The 22852-nt window shown below is 42.4% G+C and overlaps 1 pseudogene; it reads left to right on the plus strand.

Moving 5' to 3' along the window:
• The window catches only part of LOC127414331 (attractin-like protein 1), a 491512-nt pseudogene that overhangs the window by 84354 nt on the left and 384306 nt on the right, over positions 1-22852 (plus strand).

Consider the following 22852-nt stretch of genomic DNA (forward strand, 5'->3'; position numbering starts at 1 on the left):
ACAAACGAAATACCCGACTGGTAGCCCATGATGGAGAGAATGCATGGATGAAGTAGGTTTGTTGCCAAAGAGATGTTGCCCTTCACAACTGTTGAAAAGCCATCTTTCAAAAAGTTGAACAACACATTTTAATTGCACTTAATTTTTTTCAATTTCATTTTAATTTTTAGTTAAAATAAATAACAAATAAAGTTCAAAATTTGAAATCAAGCTGCCTTGCGTTATTGTATGGGCTATTGCTTAATGAAAATGATCCCATATAGTACCACTTAGCATCCAACCAGCGGTAATACCGGTGTTAGTCGGTTTGAATGTGAACACCACACCTGTGTGAAAATTATGATATTGAGTCCAAGTCATACACATCTGGGATGGCATAAGGGTGAGTAAATGATGAAAGAATTTTCATTTTTGGGTGAACTATTCCTTTAACAAAGTTGTCTGGACAAACAAAGCCAGCTCTCAGCATGCATTGCAGCATGAATAAATAATGAAGTTAGTGTTGTCAGCTTATTTTTTTGCTATTTGCAGATTTGGTTTGTGCTGATGTTATTGTTTTTGCCATTACTGTTGATTATTAGTTATGTGGTGATGTTAAGAACTCATCTTTTACTTAATGATGTTTAAGTATCACCATTACTAAGGTTTGTGTCAAGTGTTGACATTTATGTACCTCCGATTCAAACAATAATGTGTGTCTTTCAAGAAGAGACCGTACTGCAGTGCAAAACTTGTAGGGTTTACTTGACAATTAAAGTAACTAGTAAAACTAACTTTACAGCAACAGGCCTTAAAATTCAGTAAACTTAAGTAAAGTTGTTATAAAGACATCCAATTGTAGTTTTACAACTGCATTCAATCAGTTCAGATTTCGTTTTAATTTGTGAGAAAAACTTTGTTTCATTCAATTCAGTTACAATTCAATTAAACTAAAAAGGCATTAAATATGAATATAATTTTTTTTTACAGTGTACTAGTATGTCCCAATACTGCTGTACTGTCTTGCTACATACTGAAAAGTTTTTTCTTTCCCATCATCAGCGAAGAACATACTACGTCTACATTAATTAAGATACATTTGAAAACGGCGTTTTCATTTTCAAAACGCTCTCCGTCCACGCTGCCATTTTTAAACATTTTCCAAAAGTTGCTCATCCACACTGAAATGTATGAAAACGCTTAAATCCCCTTACTGTGCATGCGGAAAATCGCCTGTGCATGTATGGTCTGAAACGCAATTATTCTCGTGTTCCGTCGCCGGACACCAATTACGAGTAAACTTCCTGTTTCCTTTGAAGGAATACAATGTGAAGGCTGTACAAAGTAACATTTATCTTTAACAACGCTATCAAAGTGAATATCAGGCACAACAATGCCGCTACAACACGGGCTGCCATCTTCATTGTTTTGGTTGAATGGATCACATGACTGCATCACATGACACCGCAGTCCACATTACAGCGCAAAGACGGCGTTTGCAAATTTATCCACTTGGGAGAGCGTTTTCGAAAAGCTAAATTTTTGCAGACAAAAACGCCATCTCAGTGTGGACGGAATGCCAAAACGTAGAGAAAAAGATGTGTTTTCAAACGAAAATGCATTACACCTTGTCCTAACCAGACGCGACATGATCAGATTCCAGCGACAACAAACTGTCTGTCCACACAAGGTGCGACGTGACACCGCGATATTTATACACTAAAATGAGGATAATTGACAATAAAACGTAAAAAAACCCACAGAGCAATCACAGACGGATAAACAGTATGTTTATTGAACACATCTCATTTTCTCAATTAAGCTCCGTAACGCTTTCTGTGTCAAGTCCTGAGGGGATAAATACACGATCACACACATACACAGGGAAAAGTTACTTTATGAATCACATCCTTATTCAGTTTGTTATGATTGTTTATGTTCAAGCGGTACTCCTGTTGTTATTTCGCCAATCTCCACGTGACAGGGAAGCAGAGAGAAAGTCAGAATGAGCCGGTATGTCTCCCCACTGCCATTCTGAAACTGTGTGTGTGTGACAGAGCTCCGGCTGAAGCGAGATCTCAAGCACAATATTCGTTAGGTGCGTGACACCCTCAGCCAAAATCAAGTTGTTCTGAACCGGCTAATTTTAGACCCATTTGTTGACTGCGCTGGCCGGCGTGACATTACATAAATAGAAACCATTTCAAAAATAGAAAGTCCTGTCGCTTGTCGTGGCTGGTTAGGACAAAACCCTAACATTAACATGGAAAAGATACCTTTTATCGAGTGTCGTGGCACTGCATCGTGGCTGGTTAGGACACGGTGTTAGTGTGGACGTGGCCTTATTAGATTCAGGGAAAATGAACCCTAATTAAAATTGTAGCACTCTTGCCGAGAGGTGCTGGAAAGCAGTGTTTTTCTCCCCCGCACAGACTGTTTTTTATACAACCAACAGACTAGGTAGAGCAGATTGCCTCGGCACAAAAACATATTTTATTAAGCTCGCAATTAAATTTGGTTTGCTTTCCTTCCTACTGCATCTCCTCTTCTCTACATTTGTTCTAACTGGTCTTGTCATTCAATGTTTTCTCTGTCTTTTCTTTGTCTCAAGTACATTAGTGGTGGGACATGAGCCAATATCCTGTGAGGAAATGAAATGTAGACAGAGCCAATGATGACTATCAGGAGCAGTTGTACCATTTTAGGGAGTCTGGGTGTTACCTTTAGATCTATGGATGTTTGGACCACTTTATCTGGTGCAAGCCCTTCCTCTCATTCCCCTGGGCTCACTTAAGAACTCAGGGATGTCTTGATTCTTGAATCACTTCATCGCCAGACTGTGGACAGAATGATGTGTGATGGTCTGCAATGTTGGGTGATATTTACTTTGTTAAAAAAATGGAGAATTTTTACTTTTAGGTATTACATTTGTTAAAAGAATGGTGTTAGAAATTTTACTGAAGATTACCTGCCATTCCAGGATATTTTTTTTTTTATCCTTTCCAGATAACTGTGTTAAATTCTGCTGTAACATCACCAAAAAGAGTCACTACAAAGCCAAATCACCAATCCTTTGTGCAGGCATTTGGTCTGTTTTCTGAGATGAAACTGGATATGTAGTCTAGTGTGATCTTAGTGAAACTGCAGCTCAGTTTGTACTACACTCAAGAGGGCTGTTTGCAACCTGGCCACACACTTTCCCAACTGCTCCCTGTTTGCCTGAGAACTCTGTGGGGTAAATGCCAAATTTACATATTAATGTTACGGCAGTCTGTTGGTTTAGTCTCTTGGCTTTGAAAGTGTGTGATGGCTTTTAAGGAGCATTGCAAAAGTCACGCAGCCATTACATGCTCAGATTAAGCCTACAGAGGCCTGGATCCGGTTTCTTTTAAAGTCATTTCTGCTGGCTAACATGACAAAAATGGTAAATGCTTTGGTTATCAGACTGAAAACATTGTAGTCTGCCTCTGGATTTAGTTGTTCCCTATTAGTAGACTTGCTTTTTTTTTATCATATTTAGCAGAGGTGGGAATCTTTATGCACCTCACTATTCCAATCAATTTCAGTTTAGGGAATCATGATCCAATTTCAAAACGATTTTCATTGCTCCTTGATCCTCAATCTCAGTTTTTCAGCAACAGTGTAAAAGTGATCAATATTTGAGCTTGTGGTACATTGTGTCCTTGTGATCAATTCCTGTATAAATTCATGTATTCCCTTCATGATGAGTTCATGATACAGAACATTGTTAAACTTATCTGAATGCCCCCATGTATGTTTGTCTGCACAGTATTAAGTGCATCTTTTCATGTTATAAATGCCGTCGCAAACATTCCCTCATTTCTGTTTTTCAGTGCTGCACACCACATGGCACTGACCTGTATCTCTAATGTTTGATTTTAAAATAAACCAAAGTATTATTAAATCTTTTAAAATGAATCCAGATTGATTCAGAATCGTAGCTGATCCGTGCATCGTTGAACTGATTTCCCCCCAACCCTATTATTTATTGCCATTGTCAAAGTTATGTTGTTATGCTGATCTGTGTTATGTGTCTCATGCAGTTAGTTTTTTGGTACTCCTTTTGAATTAGGTTACATATATTTTACTCTGCTAGAGCGTGAAAATAGGGGTAAAATGTGTAAACATGGTGATTAAAGATTGTTCTCCTGACAGCAGAGGCTCTGAATACAACAAAATGTCATCTAAAAGGAATCTTTACTCACTATAGCTAGACAGAAGTGCACTGTTGTTTATGTTTTGTGTGTTGGTGGTATCTCAGTGATGCAGTGCAATGCTGGGCAGAAGTAATGTGTGGTGTTAATCTCTGGTGCTGTCATTAATGGTGCTCTAGGCATGCTGAAGGCAGGAAGATGTTCGATGCTAAGGTTGATTCTCACTCTCTCGCTCACTCTCTTTCTTGTAATCTTTTTATGTTTTTTTATTTTTTATTTATTTATTTATTTTTTAACTTGAGCATAAGAGCTTCCCAGTAGTTGTTATCAGTGTTTATAAACTGTATTGTTTCTTGACACATCTGTCCGAATATGGGTAGCTTACACAAGATATTCATCAACTTTGTTTTATCAACATCAAAATTTTCAAATTTGTATAAGGGAAAGTGTATATCTTATGTCTTTATTTGTTTTTACCATTTTTAATCAGCTTTTTGCCTTCACTAGTTCATTTTAAATGGACCTGCAGTTTGACACAGGTTAATTTTACATAAAGTCATTTTTTTTCATGTGTACTTAAGCTGTGTGTGTACTATTTATAAAAGAATTAGCAAAAATCTTTTTAATAGTTTTAAGTAGACTATAGCATGTCAACGCAGGACATGTCAATTTACCAAAAATATTTCATGTCAACTACGTACATGTATGCACTGTGTATCTAGCAGCAAAATATGTAGGTCATGAGAGTCTTTGTTTTTTTTTTCTCTCCATATTGATTAACTGACCATGAGCGCAGCTAATTACTGAACTAAAGAGCGTGTAACAAGCAAAGAGTGTGTCCGATCAGGCAGCCTGCGAGGAACATATGCCACTGAGCTCATGTAACCTGGACAAATACGTACAGCTCAATACACACTGATGTCTCTGTCAGTGAATTAGGGGTGTAACGATTCACAAATTTTCTCGATGTATCGATTACTAATCCTGCCGATCTATATTCATTGATCTTGAAATATGATTTTTGAATTGAGAATCGTTAGTGTTGGTCAATGATTGATTCGACAAAACAGTGTACATCACTGAAGTTTTTTAAATACTGTGACTAAATCAGACCAGAAAACAACACAAAAACATTTTTTAACTTCTGAATGAGAGATGTTTACAGTGATGTACTCGTGGGCGTGTGTGAACTTGCCAGTCACACATTAGACTCGCTGGCGTACCTAGGTGAATCGTGGATAAAATATCTTTAAATATCCGCAAAAGTTCAATTTGCCAATATCTGTGTTGTCTTCAGACATGTATGAACCTTTAATGAGACTGGGCATGGACTTGATATCATTTCATGGGTGTTTTTCCATTCACCGCCATTGTTTCCTCCCGCTGATGGTCACAAATATGGCGGCTGCAGAGAAAAGTGATGTCACTGAAACAGGTCAATAGATAAACAGTTACATTTTACTGGTATCATTGTTTATTTGGGGACTTGGCATGCAGAAAACATTGAAGGCAGTAGTTGATATTGCTAGTGTTTTCTAGGCCTGGAAAAGTCATGCAAATTAAATAAAAGTATATTTTTTTTAGGGAATATGGAATACTTTTGTAGTTTTTCTTGGCTCTAAAATATTTTATCGACACATTACACTCTGTTGTATTCCAAAAAGCCTGTATGTACATAAATTTAATGTGGGATTTTTTTTCCAAAGAGGCTTTTGATCAAGTATTTTTTCTTTTTCTTGCCTAAGACATATTAGGGGGAGTATTTAAATAATCCTATTAAAGCTATTTTTTAAAAATGCAGAATCGAATCGTTAAACAAATCAAATCAAAATTTCATTGTGAATCAAACTGAATCGAATCGAAAACCTTCGCTATTCGCTACAACAAAGATTTACACCCCTAAATGGGATATTGCTAGATTTAGGAATATAAGGAAGTTATAATGTCATGTTTAGATCTAATAACACAATATTTTTCAACAGTTTTTTATTTTAATTTTATATATATATATATATATATATATATATATATATATATATATATATATATATATAATTATTTGTGTTTGTCCTTTGCGGCATGTGATGGGTGGACAGTTCTGCCAAAACCAAATCTTCATTTGGATGTCAATCGCTTTGGACACACAGCAGTTGTCAGTAAAGGGTAAGCTCTTCATGTGGTGTCTTTCCATCCCTAGTTACCAGCAGTATATTCATTCTACCATCTCATTTGCCAGGGTTATTTTTTTTCCACATTGATTTCAAATGAAGTCCATTTAGTCAAACAACTCCTTGTTGGTGGGAAAAACATTCACTCATAAGCTATTTGGAAAGACATACTGTATGTGTAAATGGGAAAATTTCATGAAAACATGGCCAGGTCACATTTCTCAGAAAAATTAGGAAAAACCCGGCTCACTGCTTAAATGTTCCAATTTATTGTTTCGATACTGAATGGGTCTTCGTCAGGTCTAACAAGAATTAACTCCAAAATTATACAAATTATAATAGGAAATTATATTTTGCATTTTCCAAAAATTATGTTTTTTATCATATAGAATTTCACTATAATACAGTCATTTATTTTATTTAAATCAGTACAAATTAAAGGCAGCACAGCACATATTACCATGATATATGTAAGGAATAATTGACGATGGACCGTTGAATTATTGAAAAATAATGCATACCTGTGCGTTGTGACCGTTACACATCAGGTGTGCATTATTTTTAAACAATTTAACAGGCCGGAGTCAATTATTCCACTTATAACGTGGTAACCACACCTAAAGACATCGTTCAGGGTTTTATCTCAAGACATTTTCTGGTTTTCGTCCCTAAAACGCTCTTATGAGAGGAACTACTTTCTTCCACCACAGATTCAGTGTCTTGCTTTAATACAGCTCAAGCCTTCATTACTAATTCGAAAATGTCACGTTAGAACCAGAAAAGGAGGATGCGCTGCTTTTCGGCCAGAAATGTTCATGACATATTTTGTTAGATTCATCCAATTCTAACACTTTAAAAAGGTCTATCTTTTCTGTTCCCCTCAGCTCGATGTACGAGTTTGGTGGTTTCTTTGGCATGATTCTGAACAATGTGTGAGGCATTCCTTGAGGTGGATCTTTGTCAGAGCGCTGGTCCTGGCATCTGCTGTGTCTGGGCCAGTGAATGCTGTGTCCCGTGGGATTCCAAACATGCTAATGACAGTGTGCCTGCCTCCTTTAGCCCTGCACAGAACAGTAAGAATCTGTCAATTTAAAACGTATTTTTTAAAACAGACTCTAAATTTTTGATTGGATGAGCCATGTTCAAAGCCTGTGATTGCACATTCTATATTAATATGAGTTGAGTGCCTAGATATAATTTATTAATAATTGTGATGTTTATGATTGTTTATTAATACTAGTGTGCTTGATTTCTTTGCGCATGTTTTATTTTCCTAATACAGCATCCCATTGTCGTCAAGTTCACTGTACATCTTACTGAATTCTATTAAACCTTTTGCTCTGTATGGCGAACACATACCTGGAGAGCATTTTTCCTTCCCAAAAATCTGCCATCAAGAGATTATTGTTTATCCACATATAATCCTATTTACACTTGACAGGGCTTGACATTATCGCTTGTCCAGGACAAGTGGATTTTTAAAGGGGCAAGTGAAAGAGAATTTTACTTGTCCGATCGGACAAGCAGATTGATTAAAATATCAGTAACAAAAAACAAAAATAAATAACCAGCTATATTTGTGATAGCCTAGGCCTGTGTCACTTTTTAGAAAGTTAATATCCTTATTCTGCTGTTGAAAATAATCCAGAGAGCATAATTGTATAATTCGCTAGTGATCTAGTAACAGCTGCACCCTGTTTGATTGACAGGCTGCTTATGCGTGTGTGCTGAACATGCACATGTGTTACGAAAATGCTCAAGCTAATGCGCGCCTAAATGGTCAAATACATTTCAAAATTCTGCCAAAATGCCCGTCTTGGTGAGGTATTCATGTAAACACAGAGAGTGATGTCTAAAGTGAATGTAAACAGTGGAGAAAAAAGTGGATTTGTATTAAAATGTAAGTATACTTGTAAGTATTAATGTAAGTTAACAGACCTGCTGCCAGGGCCGTAGCAAGGCAATTTGGGCCTCCTGACTGTATCTTGCTCTGGGCCCCTTTCCTATTAAAAAATACAATTTAGGATTTCTTGTGGAGCCCCCTGAATCTTTGGGCCACTAGAATTGTTACCACCTTTTGCCCCACTAGCTACGACCCTGCCTGCTGCTGTCTAGTGTGCCATTATAATAATCAAACAACCATAACAAGAAAATTAGAAAACACTCACTGCTCTTGACTGGGTAATGTCCTGGTTACTTGCGTAACCTCCATTCCCTGATGGAGGGAACGAGACGTTGTGTCGATGAAGTGACACTAGGGGTCACTCTTGGGAGCCCGAGACACCTCTGGTCTTTAATAAAAGGCCAATGAAAATTGGTAAGTGGTATTTGCATACCACTCCCCCGGACATACGGGTATAAAAGGAGCTGGTATGCAATCACTCATTCAGGTTTTATGCTGAGGAGCCGAGACAAGGTCCCGGCCATTTCAGCAGGTAGTTTGTTGTGGCTTCTGCCACCTCTGTGAAACATGAAGTCTTGGGGTTTTGATGCCAGAAGATAGACTTTATTATCAGAGATAAAAAAAGCCGAGTTGTTCCCATCACAACAACTACAGCCACTCCTACAAAATGGTTTGCACCTGCTTATATACATATCATCTATCAAGGAGTGGCCAATACATTCCATACATGTCACCATTCCTATTCTTTGACTCCAATCTGTTTATTTTAAGAAGTGGACAGGAGACACCTGTGGAGAAACCTCAACATATATTTTCCCAGCAGTCATGAGAGCAGTTTACTATATGTGAGCACATTCCTTTCCTACACAGGCTTCTCCACACACACACTAAGATTCATGCTTGACCATCAGAAATAATTGTAAATGAAATGGCTATATTAACATTGATTATACTTGATTAATTTATACTCAACTTGATAAAAATATTCTACAAGTTCAGCAATGTGGCAGGAGAGACACAACGTCTCGTTCCCTCCATCAGGGAACGGAGGTTACGCAAGTAACCGGGATGTTCCCTATCTGTCACTCACTCGACGTTGTGTCGATGTAGTGACACTAGGGGTCCCTATACAAAACGCCGCAACTGGCTGAAATGTGTTATGTGAACTGGCGGTGTGTGACGGGCAGACCACTGTGTGCCTCGTAGCCAGCGCACCAGGCCAACACGTAACCTCCCCCAACATTGTTATGAGTGTTGAATGGCCCTTTGGGGACAAGTCGACTACCCAAAAGATAGAGACATGCTAGCCCAGTCGTGGCCTCTTTTCCCCTTCTTTTTTCCACTCCCTAAAAAAAGGGGGATTATTTTACTGGGTCTAGTCGTGGGGTGTCCTTCCCAAGGGGAGGACACCGCGGAGACCACACCTCGCCCAGAGAGAGGGGGAATACTTAAGTGGAAATACGTCAAATGGTCTTGCCGAGCTATGTCGGAAGAATGTCATGTGGAGAAGTCACATGGTAGGTCCTACCCAACGGGGGAGGAGTTACTACAAATATGGAGACTGTGGCAGAGGGGCCTCTGCCCAAGGAAGATGCAGTTTGCCAACAGGGAAATGAATTAGCGGAAGATATACATCGCATGAGGTTACCTACAGGGAACCGCCACATGCGGAGCACCTACCTCAGTACAGTGCTTTTAGTTAGCATGTGTACTGGGCCGGCAGCGAGTCTCTCCAAAAACCCGACTGCCACAGGGCTCTGAAGTAAACCAGGGAACACAGTTTGTGAACACTACTGGGAGTTAATGGGACACATCTTCAGCTCCGGGGAGGTGAAAGGCGCTATGTGCAAGCGATACACCCGGCCGGATATTCTGGACTTATCTGCTTGTATTGCTTGCCACTACACGGGACGAAACCGGTTCCACCCGGAGGTTGCAGAACCTCGCAAAGGTGTTGGGTGTTGCCCAGCCTGCTGCTCTGCAAATGTCTGTTAGAGAGGCACCCCTGGCCAGGGCCCAGGAGGCCACTACACCCCTGGTAGAATGGGCTCGTAGCCCTACCTGGGGCAGCACGTCCTGGGCGTGATATGCCATAGCTATGGCGTCAATGAGCCAGTGGGCGATCCTCTGCTTGGAGATAGCACTTCCTTTCTGCTGCTCAGAGATTCTAAAGCTCTGCATTCGATCCAAATAGATGCATAAAGCGTGCAACGGACACAGCAACAACAGGGCTGGGTCTGTCTCCTCCTGGGGCAGAGCTCGCAGGTTCACCACCTTGTCCCTAAAAGGGGTCGTGGGAACCTTGGACACATAGCCCGGTCAGAGTCTCAGGATCACATGAGAGAAGCCCGGACCGAATTCCAGGCAGTCAGGAGGGCAGTCTTCAAGGAGAGTGCCTTAAGATCAGCTGACTGCAAATCTCAAGGGGGCTCTCTGTAGACCATGAAGAACTACAGAGAGGTCCCATGAGGGAACGAGGCGCGGTCTGGAGGGATTCAGCCTCCTGGCGCCTCTCAGGAACCTGATGATCAGGTCGTGCTTCCCTAAAGACTTACCGTCCATTGTGTTGTGGTGTGCCACTATAGCGGTTACATACACCTTCAAGGTGGAAGGGGACAGCTGCTCTTCCAACCTCTCCTGCAGGAAGGAAAGCACTGATCCAACTGCGCATCTCTGGGGGTCTTCCCATCGGGAAGAACACCACTTAGCGAACAGATGCCACTTAAAGGCATACAGGCACCTCGTAGAGGGGGCCCTAGCCTGAGTGATCGTGTCTACCACCGCGGGTGGTAGACCGCTTAGGTCTTCCGCGTCCCGTCCAGGGGCCAGACATGGCGATTCCAGAGGTCTGGTCGTGGGTGCCAGATGGTGCCCTGTCCCTGAAAAAGAAGGTCCTTCCTCAGGGGAACTTGCCGGGGGGGGGGGGGCTGTCACGAGGAGCGTGAGGTCTGAGAACCACGTCTGTGTGGGCCAGTAGGGTGCTACCAGGATGACCTGCTCCTCGTCCTCCCTGAACTTGCACAGGGTCTGTGCAAGTAGGTTCACTGGGGGAAACGCATATTTGCGCAGTCTGGGGGGCCAGCTGTGTGCCAGTGCATCTATACCGAGAGATGCCTCGGTCAGGGTGTACCAGACTGGGCAGTGGGAGGATTATTGGGAGGCGAACAGGTCTATCTGTGCCTGTCCGAATCGACTCCAGATCAGCTGGACCACCTGAGGGTGGTGTCTCCACTCTCCCCTGAGGGTAACCTGCTGTGACAGCGCGTCCGCTGCAGTGTTGAAGTCACCCGGGATGTGAGTGGTTTGCAGCGACTTGAGGTGCTGCTGACTCCAGAGGAGGAGATGGCGGGCAAGTTGTGACATACAACGGGAGCGCAGACCGCCTTGACGGTTGACATATGCTACTGTTGCCGTGTTGTCTGTCCGAACTAACACGTGCTTGTCCTGGATCAATGGCCAGAACCTCCGCAGGGCGAGCAGAATTGCCAGCAACTCGAGGCAGTTGATGTGCCAACGCAGTTGTGGGCCTGTCCATAAGCCGGTGGCTGCGTGCCCATTGCAAACAGCGCCCCAGCCCATTTTGGAGGCGTCTGTCGTGACCACGATGTGCCTGGAGACCTGCTCTAGGGGAACGCCTGCCCATAGAAACATGAGGTCAGTCCAAGGGCCCGTGTCCCGTGGCACCATGCCCATCTCGGGACTCGAGTCTGAAGCCTGTGCTGAAGCGGTCTCATATGCATCAACCCGAGCGGAGTGGCCACCGCTGAGGATGCCATATGCCCCAGGAGCCTCTGAAAAAATTTCAGTGGAACCGTTGTTTTCTGTTTGAACACCTTCAAACAGGTCAGCACCGACTGTGCACACTCGTTCGTGAGGCGCGCCGTCAACGAGACTGAGTCCAACTCCAAACCGAGAAAAGAGATGCTCTGAACCGGGAGGAGCTTGCTCTTTTCCCAGTTGACTGGAAGCCCTAGTCGGCTGAGGTGCGAGAGCACCAGGTCCCTGTGTGCACACAACACATCCCGAGAATGAACTAGGATTAGCCAACCATCAGGATAGTTGAGGATGCAAATGCCCACTTCCCTTAGCGGGGCAAGGGCTGCCTCTGCGACCTTCGTGAAGACACGAGGGAACAAGGACAGACCGAAAGGGAGGACCTTGTACTGATACGCCTGAACCTCGAATGAAAACCACAGGAAGGGTGTGTGTCGAGGTAGAATCAAGATGTGGAAGTATGCGTCCTTCAGGTCTACCGCCACGAACCAATCTTGATGCCGGATGCTCGTTAGAGTGCGTCTTTGCATCTGCATCTAGGACAGTCTGTGTAAAGAGTCTGTGTAAAGCCTGTTTCAGTACTCGCAGGTCCAAGATTGGCCGCAACCCACCACCTTTTTTCGGTATGATGAAGTAGGGGCTGTAAAACCCCTTCTTCATCTCGGCTGGAGGGACAATCTCGTCAGACATACCGGCGGGTGGGGCCTTGCGGCGGGGTGGAGCTTGAAGTGCCACACCGTGCCGTGGCCGTGCTGAGTTCCGGGACATCGAAGTACTTACCTGGCTCCTTGTGACCACCCCCGGAACAGCCTGGGATGAGAGAGGAAGAGGCCTGTCCTCATGACCCGTGGAGACTATCACATCGGGGGTGGATTTGTGCCACAGCTGGGCGCTGAGGGGCGGGAAGACCGCCGCTGCAGCGCCAAACCTGCCAAATAGAGTGGTGGACAGTGGTCGTAATGATGGCTGTGCACACCGGATATATGATCCAGGGAACAATGAAACCGCTCTTGCTGAACTCTTGGGTACTACAGTCACTTGGGCATGCAGCGCAATTAAATGCAAAGGTAACAAAAGATTCTCCTCCCGGCCCTCCACCGGGGGATGGAGTGGTCTGCTTACCAGCTCCAGAGCAGCGGGTTTCGTCGTCCCTGGGTCGCCCATCTCTGGGGCGCTTCGAAGCCTTTTGCGGGTTCTTGGCAGCCGCGAGATTGGTGGCGTCTGCTTCCTGCGGTGGGCTCCACGCCGGGCTGCAGGGGCGGGCTGCGGTGGAGCCGGTGCAGACACCGCAAGGGGGATGCCCTTGGCGACTAGCAGATGGGGTGCGGGATCTTGAACCGCGCCGGGGCAGGATTTACCAGATAACCTCCGTCCAACCATCGAGGATAGTGAGGGCGGGGAAGCTGAAAGATCGGGACCAGGTAGTAAAAAGTGCCTCCCACGACCTTGTCAGCTCTTCATGCACTTCCGGGAAGAAAGGAACGGGGGCGGGACGTGGCTTTGAGTGGCGCCACGAGCCCAGGAACCAATCATCAAGCCACGAGGGTTCAGAGGAGAGCAGAGGTTTCCACTCTAGCCTGACGCTCACAGCTGCCTGGGAAAGCATGTCATCATCTCCGCGTCAGCCTGTGACTGGGTGACTGCACCCGAAGGGAAGAGCCCAGCTGAGGCTTCCTCGTCCGACTGGACGAGCCCGCTCGCCGATGCTGCGCTCGAGAGCTCATCACCTTCACGGGCTCCGAATAAGAGGTCGAACTTGCCGTGAGACGAGCCGGCGGACTCATCCGGAAGCCCGATAGGGGCAGACGAGCGTGCTGGGGAATGGAAGATCCATGGGGGGATACCAGGCGGAGGTGGTCCCATTGGGGTCCCCAAATCGCCCCCAGTGCTAGCTGTGCTGGCCTCATACCCGTGGGTAGAAGGACTGAGGCGAGGAGCCTCTGGGGTGGCTTGCTTTATTACGAAGGTAAGCCGCGACCACATCGTTGCCATGGACATGTTCTCACAATGAGTACATGACCCATCCACGAACGCTGTCTCCGCGTGAGCAGTGCCCAGACACGAAAGACAGTGATTGTGACCGTCAGAAGGCGAGAGATAACGAGCGCAACCAGGAATAACACACAAGGGAAAGGCATCTTTAAAAAGCCGCGTCTATAAAAAGACGTTCCGTGTATGCCGCTCTTTTAGAGATATATACTCTTTTAGAGAAATATACTCTTTTAGAGAAATATACTCTTTTATTTCTGCCGAAGCGCCCAGGGGCATTCTCTGCAGTGAACCAGTGCAGAGAGGGGAGGAGCCGCTGAAATGCACCGTCAGATCCAGCAGAGGTGAACGAACAGTCATGGGATTTCAGCTCAGTGAGCATGACCGTTCGGCTCCGAAGAGAAAATCTGAATGAGTGGTTGCATACCAGCTCCTTTTATACCCGTATGTCCGGGGGAGTGGTATGCAAATATCACTCGCCAATTTTCATTGGCCTTTTAGCAAAGACCAGAGGTGTCTCGGGCTCCCAAGGGTGACCCCTAGTGTCACTACATTGACACAATGTCGAGTGAGTGACAGATAGGGAACTTTAGTAGCTTTAAAAAGTATTAATGTATTATAATCATACAGTGAATACCAGTTGTAGTTTTATGTTGCATTTCATTCTGAATGTTTACTGAACCTTGACTGAACCTTGGACTTAGGATAGACCTCACCGAAATTACTGGCCAGGTTGAACTGCGATGCACCTAACTGATCTTTGCCTACATCACCTTGGTCTAATGATAGACTACTCTTTTGAAATGGAATACATAGACTATCAATTAATTGCCAACAAAACCCTTCATCAGCCAACTAACTAGGACAGCTGCATCTATGTGAACTTCTGCAGTTAATCCAGGATGAACTTCAAAGACATTAGTCATTAATCTTACAGTTCATACAAAATCTTTGTTTAAACATTGACCCTTAACACTTACTTAGTTTAATAATTTTAAACCATGACTTGCACTATATATAAGTAATATTGGCATTATATTCATGATGTTAGCCAGAGGGGAACTGGCCCCCAAAGTGAGTCTGGTTTCAGGTTATTTTTCTCCATTAACCAACATCTTATGGAGTTTTGTGTTTCTTGCTACAGTCGCCTTTGGCTTGCTTACTGGGGTTATAAATACAATTATTATTTAATTACTTATTTTTAAACACAATTCACAATCGTATTTTATCAAACTACACAATGATGACTCTAAGACATTATAGATATTACAGTTTCATTTTGTGTTAATGCATGATTTTCTGTAAAGCTGCTTTGAAACAATGTGTGTTGTGAAAGGCGTTATACAAATAAAAATGACGACTTGAATACTTGATAGCCTACTGCTGTTAAAAACTTTTAAAGCTGTTAAAAAAGCACTGAATTTTTTGTTCTATTATTTTTAATCTATTTCTGTTCATTGCAGTTTTTATTGTTATTTTATTACTGTTTGTTTACTAGTCTTGAATAATTACTTAAGAACTTGAAACCATTCTTCCATAATTAACATATTAGTTAGTGTTATTATTTGTTATGGTATTAAAGCTGGTATTGAGAATCATCAAATTTCACTTCAGACTACTGAAATTTGATAATGTATAGCCTTTATTGTACATGGTAGATCTTGCTGCAATAACATGATGAAAAAGTAGATCTCATTCCATAGAAGTGTGAGTGCACCTGCTGTTAATGGTGGTGATGGAGGCTTTTCTTTATTTGACAACCATACGTAACATAAAATTATTATCTTATGACAATAGCCTCCTCCCCTACCCAGTGCGGTTTACATTTCTGTCGCAGAGAATTGAGTTGATTGTATAGGTACACTATTAGGTTAGGCATCGGTTATAATTTAAGAAAAATATATAACATAAACTTTGACATGTAACTTGAACAAGTAACTTTTTTACTCTGACAAGTGAATGTCCAATTTACTTTAGCACATGACAATGCTTAATGTTGAGCCCTGCTTGATATATAGGGAAGTTTATATGGAAAGTACTCACATGTTATGTTATACATAGACAGCATACTGTCTGTTTCATTGGGTAAGTCCTGCCTGACTTTGGAAATGTCTGTTGATAATTGACTGAACAAAAGGTCAGCCGGCGCATAATAATATCATAGCGATGTAATTATGATTACGAAGAAACCAAACTCTGGCGATTGGGGATACAGATGTTTTTGTCTGTTGGCAAAACTAGACCTGAGAGGATTACTGCAATTACCGGGAGGAGTTTGGAGTGGTAATAAAGGTGGATTGGACTTTAATTAAGTAATGGAATGACACACAAGATTATGATGGGTTATCCTGTAGCTCTGTAATCTTGAACTTTATCATTGTGCACACTTTGGGTGGCTTCTCTCATTGGGCTGTGCACACAATGGTGGGCATCTGGACTTTATACTTTTGTTATATACAGTACTGTGCAAAAGTTTTAGGCACTTGTGAAAAATGTTGCATAGTGAGGATGTCTTCAAAAATAATGACATAAATAGTTTTCATTTATCACTTAATGTCATACAAAGTCCAGTAAACATAAAAAAGCTAAATCAATTTTTGGTGTGACCACCTTTGCCTTTAAAATGTCACCAATTCTCCTAGGTACACCTGGACACAGTTTTTCTTGGTTGTTGGCAGATATTTGTTCCAAGCTTCTTGGAGAATTCGCCACAGCTCTTCTATCTATTTAGATTCTATCAGTTGCTTCTGTCTCTTTATGTAATCTCAGACTGACATGATGTTCAGTGGGGGGCTTTGTGGGGGCCATGACATCTGTTGCAGGGCTCCCTGTTCTTCTATTCTAATCTTTTCTATTTGCAAAAGTACTGTTTGGGAGTCTAACATTTATATTTCCTATTGACACACTAAAGCTGAAGATATAAATAACCATCTTAAGACAAATGCTTTTGTGAAACATCTTATGTGCCTAAGACTTTTGCACAGTACAGTACTATATTGTATGTGCCGCTTTGATTTGTCTGTCTATCAAATGCAAAAACAAAGGAAATAAATTCCAAGAATCTAAGGGCACCTCTACCTGCTTTTTATTCTTTTTTTAATCTGATCTAGTTTGAGAGCAGGAAAAAGTGATGCTGATGTTTGATGTATTATTAACATTCTTGTAGTGTTTCCCTTGGGAAGAAATGTTTTCTTCTCTAAAGTGGGCTCACAATTTGTGTGTACGCTTTACATTTTTTAATCTCAAGTAGAGATACTCACACTCACACGCAAACCAGTGAAACATGCTCACAAATATTCACTCGTCATGCAAATTTTTCTAGAGGTAAACAGTCAAATGCTCACACACAATTTTCTAGAGTATAGTAGTCCAAAGTAGGCCAAAAATAATTGCTTGCTTGATGTTTATGGAATTACACACGAGAGTTTCATTAGTGAGTTTAGAGAACTGAGTGGTTGGGATTGACAACTGGACCTAGCCTGAACTTCTCTGTTTGTTTACAGCATACTTGTGCGGGGAGGGCTGGAGTCAGATTGGAGATGCATGTCTCAGGCTGAATTCCAGTAAGGAGAGTTATGATAATGCCCAGCACTACTGTAAGAACTTGGATGGCAACATTGCCTCTTTAACATCAGCCAAACAGATGGAATTTGTCCTGGAAGAGCTGCAAAAGGATCAGCAGCAGGGGAGGGTGAGTCAAATTGAATCAATGACCATTGTGTGTTTGTACATTTATTTGGTTTGGTATTGATCTTAAATGTTTATTTAAAGGAATATTTCAGCACGAAATTTAAATTCTGTTGTTATTTTCATGTTCAAAAATTGTATACTGTTATTTTTTTCCATGAAACACAAAAATAACTATTTTTGAAGAATCATTACACAGCTTTTGCCATGTAAGCTGAGTTCATATTGACTAGAGGCTGTCATGCACTGAAAAAACAAACAAACTCCACTAATATGTCTTAAATATAGCTTACGAGTCAACAGTTATTATCTCCAATAGTTCATTTAGACCCCGTTTACACCTGGTTTTGGATGATGTTAAAGACAGTTGTAAATAGGGTTCGAACATTTTTGAGATTTGTCTACATCTTCAGTCACATCTGGAGTTAGTCGAATGTGGTTGAAAACACGTGACCACATTGCGCTCATAGGGTAAACACTATCTATTCGGATGTGTTCAGACAGTGCCTGTCAATCAACTGCTGTTCTAAATTCAGAGTTTTAAACTCTTAAGGCCTTTTCACACCAAACGCAAACCTCCTAAGCGATTTCTCGCCGCGATTAACACTTTTTATGGAAACAATGGATTCCTAAAGAGGTCTTGACACGCCGTTCACGCTGAATCACGCGCCGACAAAGCAAAGCTTTTTTTTATGGTGTGTCAAAATTTTTCCTTCGCCCCACAAAGAAACACCCCGACCAGTAACATTTGAGCTTTGAATCACATGTCAGGAGTTACTGCAGTTTCCAAAACCAGTAGAACAGGTGCCGCTAAAGCAAAGAAAGCTGTTTTGAACACTGAGATTAAACGCTGAAGCAGTGAGGATGTATGTTTCATTTGCATCAAATGCCTTAAAAACGGAAACCATTTTTTCTCCTAAGGGTTCTCTTAACATGTAAATAATATTGCTGCATCACTGCCTTGCATCCCCTTTAAAAAGCTCTCTGATCTTACATGGATTGCCTTCATATATTGCTGTATTTTATTCATTTGCATTTAATCTTATGTGAGTTCTTTTATATCTCTAATATAACATATATATCGCAGCATATTTGCCTTTGTATCACCTTTTTTAATAAACAACTGTACGGTTCTTAAGTGTTTTTATTTGCCAAATATTAATAAAATTAATGCTGTCACTTGCAGTGCACTGTATGTACGTATTTGTGTCAGAATGCCTTTGTATACCAAAAACATGGTATTGTCTCCTCAAAATCGTTATTTCTGTGCAATTGTTAATAGTTGTTAACAGCTGTCGTTGGCATGTATTAGTATCTAATAATGGGTCAGACTGAAGATGGATTAGGTGTTGTATTTCGTGCATTGTATACACTCTTTGGCCGTTTAAATGCAGTCACGTTTAATTAGTAACGTGTTTTGAGCAAATTTAGATATACATGCAATAAGATACAATCAGTATAGTTCAAATTGATAACATCTGTAACAACAGTCATTATATGTGTGCATTATGCAGTGAATAAAATTTTTTACTTAACATACATGCATGGCAGTGGCATATAATCACTCTTATTTCAAATGATAACATGTTTTAACCGTTAAAATATTTTTTTTTTTTACACTCGATTTTTTTGTAATCACCCCTCAGACTGGATACACATGATAATACTGCCAGCCAACTTGTCCAGCAGGTGAACTGAAATAGTTTGTGAAGTGTCTTGAATGTTTTCTTTCTCACTGAGCAACTTGAAAACAAACTCTACATCACTTCTGCAGTTTGTAGAGAAATCAGATTTTGATCTGCATTTCAAGTACCTCTTCTTCTCATGGACCGTCACGAGCAGAGGGCAGACAAGCTCAAAGGTGCGCTGAGTCACCTACCACACCGGGGTAAAATTGCTTGTTGATTAGCACCATGAATGTGCTAACAGTGGTCATTGGCTTCGCTTTCTATGGGAAAAGGCCATTCGTCGGTGATTCGCCTCTCATCATCGCGTCGCTTTAAACACTTAAACTTAAGCAGTTACATGTGGTTTTGAAAGAAAATAACTGTCTGATATCAACATGCAATGACAGTTGAGAGGCACGCACATCTGAAGCTCAGTTAATACAGGTACTCCACTAAAATATCTGAGAATTCTGCTCTAAACCTTGTGTATTTGCTTAGAGTGGGAGAAACATATGATTTTTTCATGCTTTCTGTTTCTACTTTTAATCTTTTGTGCTTTATTGTTTCTATAAAGACCCTTTCAAGTTCGTCAAAGACCTCTTTGTAAAGGAAAAAAGTGGAACTTTGAAAACATCAAGACAGGAACTGGAGAAACACCTGGAAAATGTCCACCACGACACAAAAAGGCATGAGCAGATAGTCATCCCACCAGACATCCCGCCAATTCAACCACCTGAATTCAACCTGGACACTAGCCCTCCTAAATGGAAAGAGGTAGAAAACAAGGTCTGGAGAGCAAGAGCAGCATCGGCTCCGGGGCCTAACGGAGTATCATATAAGCTCTTCAGGAACACACCGGATGTTATGCTATGCTTTCTGTGGAGTCTCATGAGGGTAGTATGGCAGAAGCAAAGAATACCCAAGGCTTGGCAAAGGGCTGGCAGCGTGATAATACCAAAAGAAAAGGGCGCATCAGACATCAGCCAATTCCGGCCAATCTGCCTTCTCAATGTTGAAGAGAAAATCTTTTTCAGCATAGTAGCACAGAGGCTGTCCGCCTACCTGGAAAGAAACAAGTACATTGATACATCTGTACAGAAAACAGGAATTCCAGGATTCGCTGGCTGCTTGGAGCATACAAGCATGATCTGGCACCAGATCCAAGCAGCCAAGAAGGACAAGAGAGACCTACAAGTGGTTTTCCTCAACTTGGCCAATGCATTTGTCTCAGTTCCCCATGATCTTTTCTGGGAATCATTCAACTTATTCCATGTCCCAGAACATATTACAACACTGGTTAAGACCTATTTCCAAGACCTACAATTGTTCTTCACAACAGCCAACTTCGCCACAACATGGCAGTGCTTGGAAGCAGGCATCATGGCAGGCTGCACAGTCTCACCCATGGTTTTCACAATGGCCATGGAAGTCATTATCAGGGCCTCAAAATGGGTGGTGGGCGGGGAACGAACCAGGGCTGGGCTCCGTCTTCCACTGTCAGAGCATACATGGATGACATGACAACTCTGTCCACTACTGCAGCATGCACCAAGTGGCTACTTGGAAAGCTGCAGAAGAACATCAAGTGGGCCCAAATGAAAATCAAGCCAAGCAAATCTCGAAGCATCTCTATAGTCAAGGGGGTGCTTAGAGACACAAGGTTCTGCATCGGGGATGACCCAATACCAACAGTGTCTGAGCAACCTGTCAAAAGCCTAGGCAGATGGTACAACTCAAGCCTCAAGGATAAAGAGCAGGTGCAACAACTAAGGCAAGAGATTGTTAACGGCCTGGACAACATCAACAAGACTCTACTGCCTGAAGCTCTGGTGCCTAGAGTTTGGACTCCTCCCCTGGATAATATGGCCACTCACCATGTATGAAGTCCCATTAACAACCGTGGAGAAGATGGAGTGAATCACCATCAGTGGTACAGGGAGGATCCAACCTGTGCCCTCTGCCCAACTCCAGCAACTCTCAAACACATCATGACAGGCTGCAAGATCAGCCTTACGCAAGGGAGATACACCTGGAGACACAATCAGGTCCTCATGACCCTGGCATTAGCTTTGGAGAGCAAGTGGAGCATGACCAACTCCCAGCCACCAAGAGCAAGCAATCCCATGAAGGCAACAATGTTTGTCAGAGAAGAGCAGAAAACACCCAAACATCCTTCCACCAAGTCAGAAGCAGGACAACTATGCATGGCCCGTGACTGGAAAATGCTGGTAGACATCGGCCAACAGCTAATCTTTCCACTGGAGATTGCCCACACCAACCTCAGGCCAGACTTGGTACTCTGGTCCCCCTCACTTAAGATGGTTTACATCATAGAGCTCACAGTCCCATGGGAGAACTCAGTTCAGGAGGCCTCTAAGCGAAAGAAGCTGTGCTATGCAGAGCTAGCAGCAGAAGCGAAGCAGCATGGCTGGAACACCAAAGTTTTTCCAGTTGAAGTGGGATGCAGAGGATTTGTGGCGTCATCTATCATCAGACTGTTGAAAGAACTCGGAATCCACAGTCAGGCTTTGCGGAAGACCATCAGAGAAGTCTCAGAGGTGGCGGAAATAAGTAGCCAGTGGAACTGGCTCAAGCAGAATGACCCATGCTGGGCCCCAAGTAAAGCAACAACATAAACCACTCAAGAACTCCCACCTGTCAACCATTCAGCCAGCTGCAGACTTCACCAACAGGGTGAATTTTTGGAATGGTTGAGGACGGGACCCTTGTGGAGGGTGTATAGTGTTGAAAGGCCGAAACACCCAACGATGCAAGGGCACACTACTGATGATGTGTCCAGTGCCCAATTGACACGAAATGGTACCCTGGCCAAGATTTACCTCCCACACAACTTGGATAATCCCCACCAGTTGATCGTCTACCACTCCCAACAACAAGGCAAATCTCGGAAAAGTGCTCACCACCTATTGGCACAAGGGACAGTTCTAACATCTCGTCCTGTGGTTTTGATTTTTCTTCTCATCATGCAGTAACACACAGAGGTAATGACTGATGTATGTCATTAAATTTAGAGAACCTTCCCTTGAAATTTGAACATGAGTGGTCAAAAGAGATGCATATAACGACCATATGTAAACGGTGATGTGTCTCGCCTGTCTATTTGTGATCGGATTGCCCAAACTCATCTTAAAATCAGGTGTAACCAATGCCTTAGATTTGTTGCATACTGACAAAAAACTTGTCTTATATTTTCGACTGACACAAGCACTACTGTCTGGGGTCCTGACATGTTTATATAAATTAGTTCTTGATTTTAAGTATATTTAACTAGCACTGCTCTGTATCCCATTTTAAGGGGAGTCTTTAAACACCTTGAAACCACCTGACATGTATTTTTGTCCAAATAAGCAAACATTATCACTTGCAAGATACTTGGTAAGTTTCTGTGTGCTGAGTCCAGATGTAGTGCCAGATGTTTCACTGTGTAGGTTTATTTCTAAATGTCAGTAAAGCTTAAACTTAAACTGAACCTGTCAAAACTCTTTACTT

The sequence above is a fragment of the Myxocyprinus asiaticus genome, chromosome 23 (assembly GCF_019703515.2).
Source record: "Myxocyprinus asiaticus isolate MX2 ecotype Aquarium Trade chromosome 23, UBuf_Myxa_2, whole genome shotgun sequence".
Taxonomy (NCBI): domain Eukaryota; kingdom Metazoa; phylum Chordata; class Actinopteri; order Cypriniformes; family Catostomidae; genus Myxocyprinus; species Myxocyprinus asiaticus.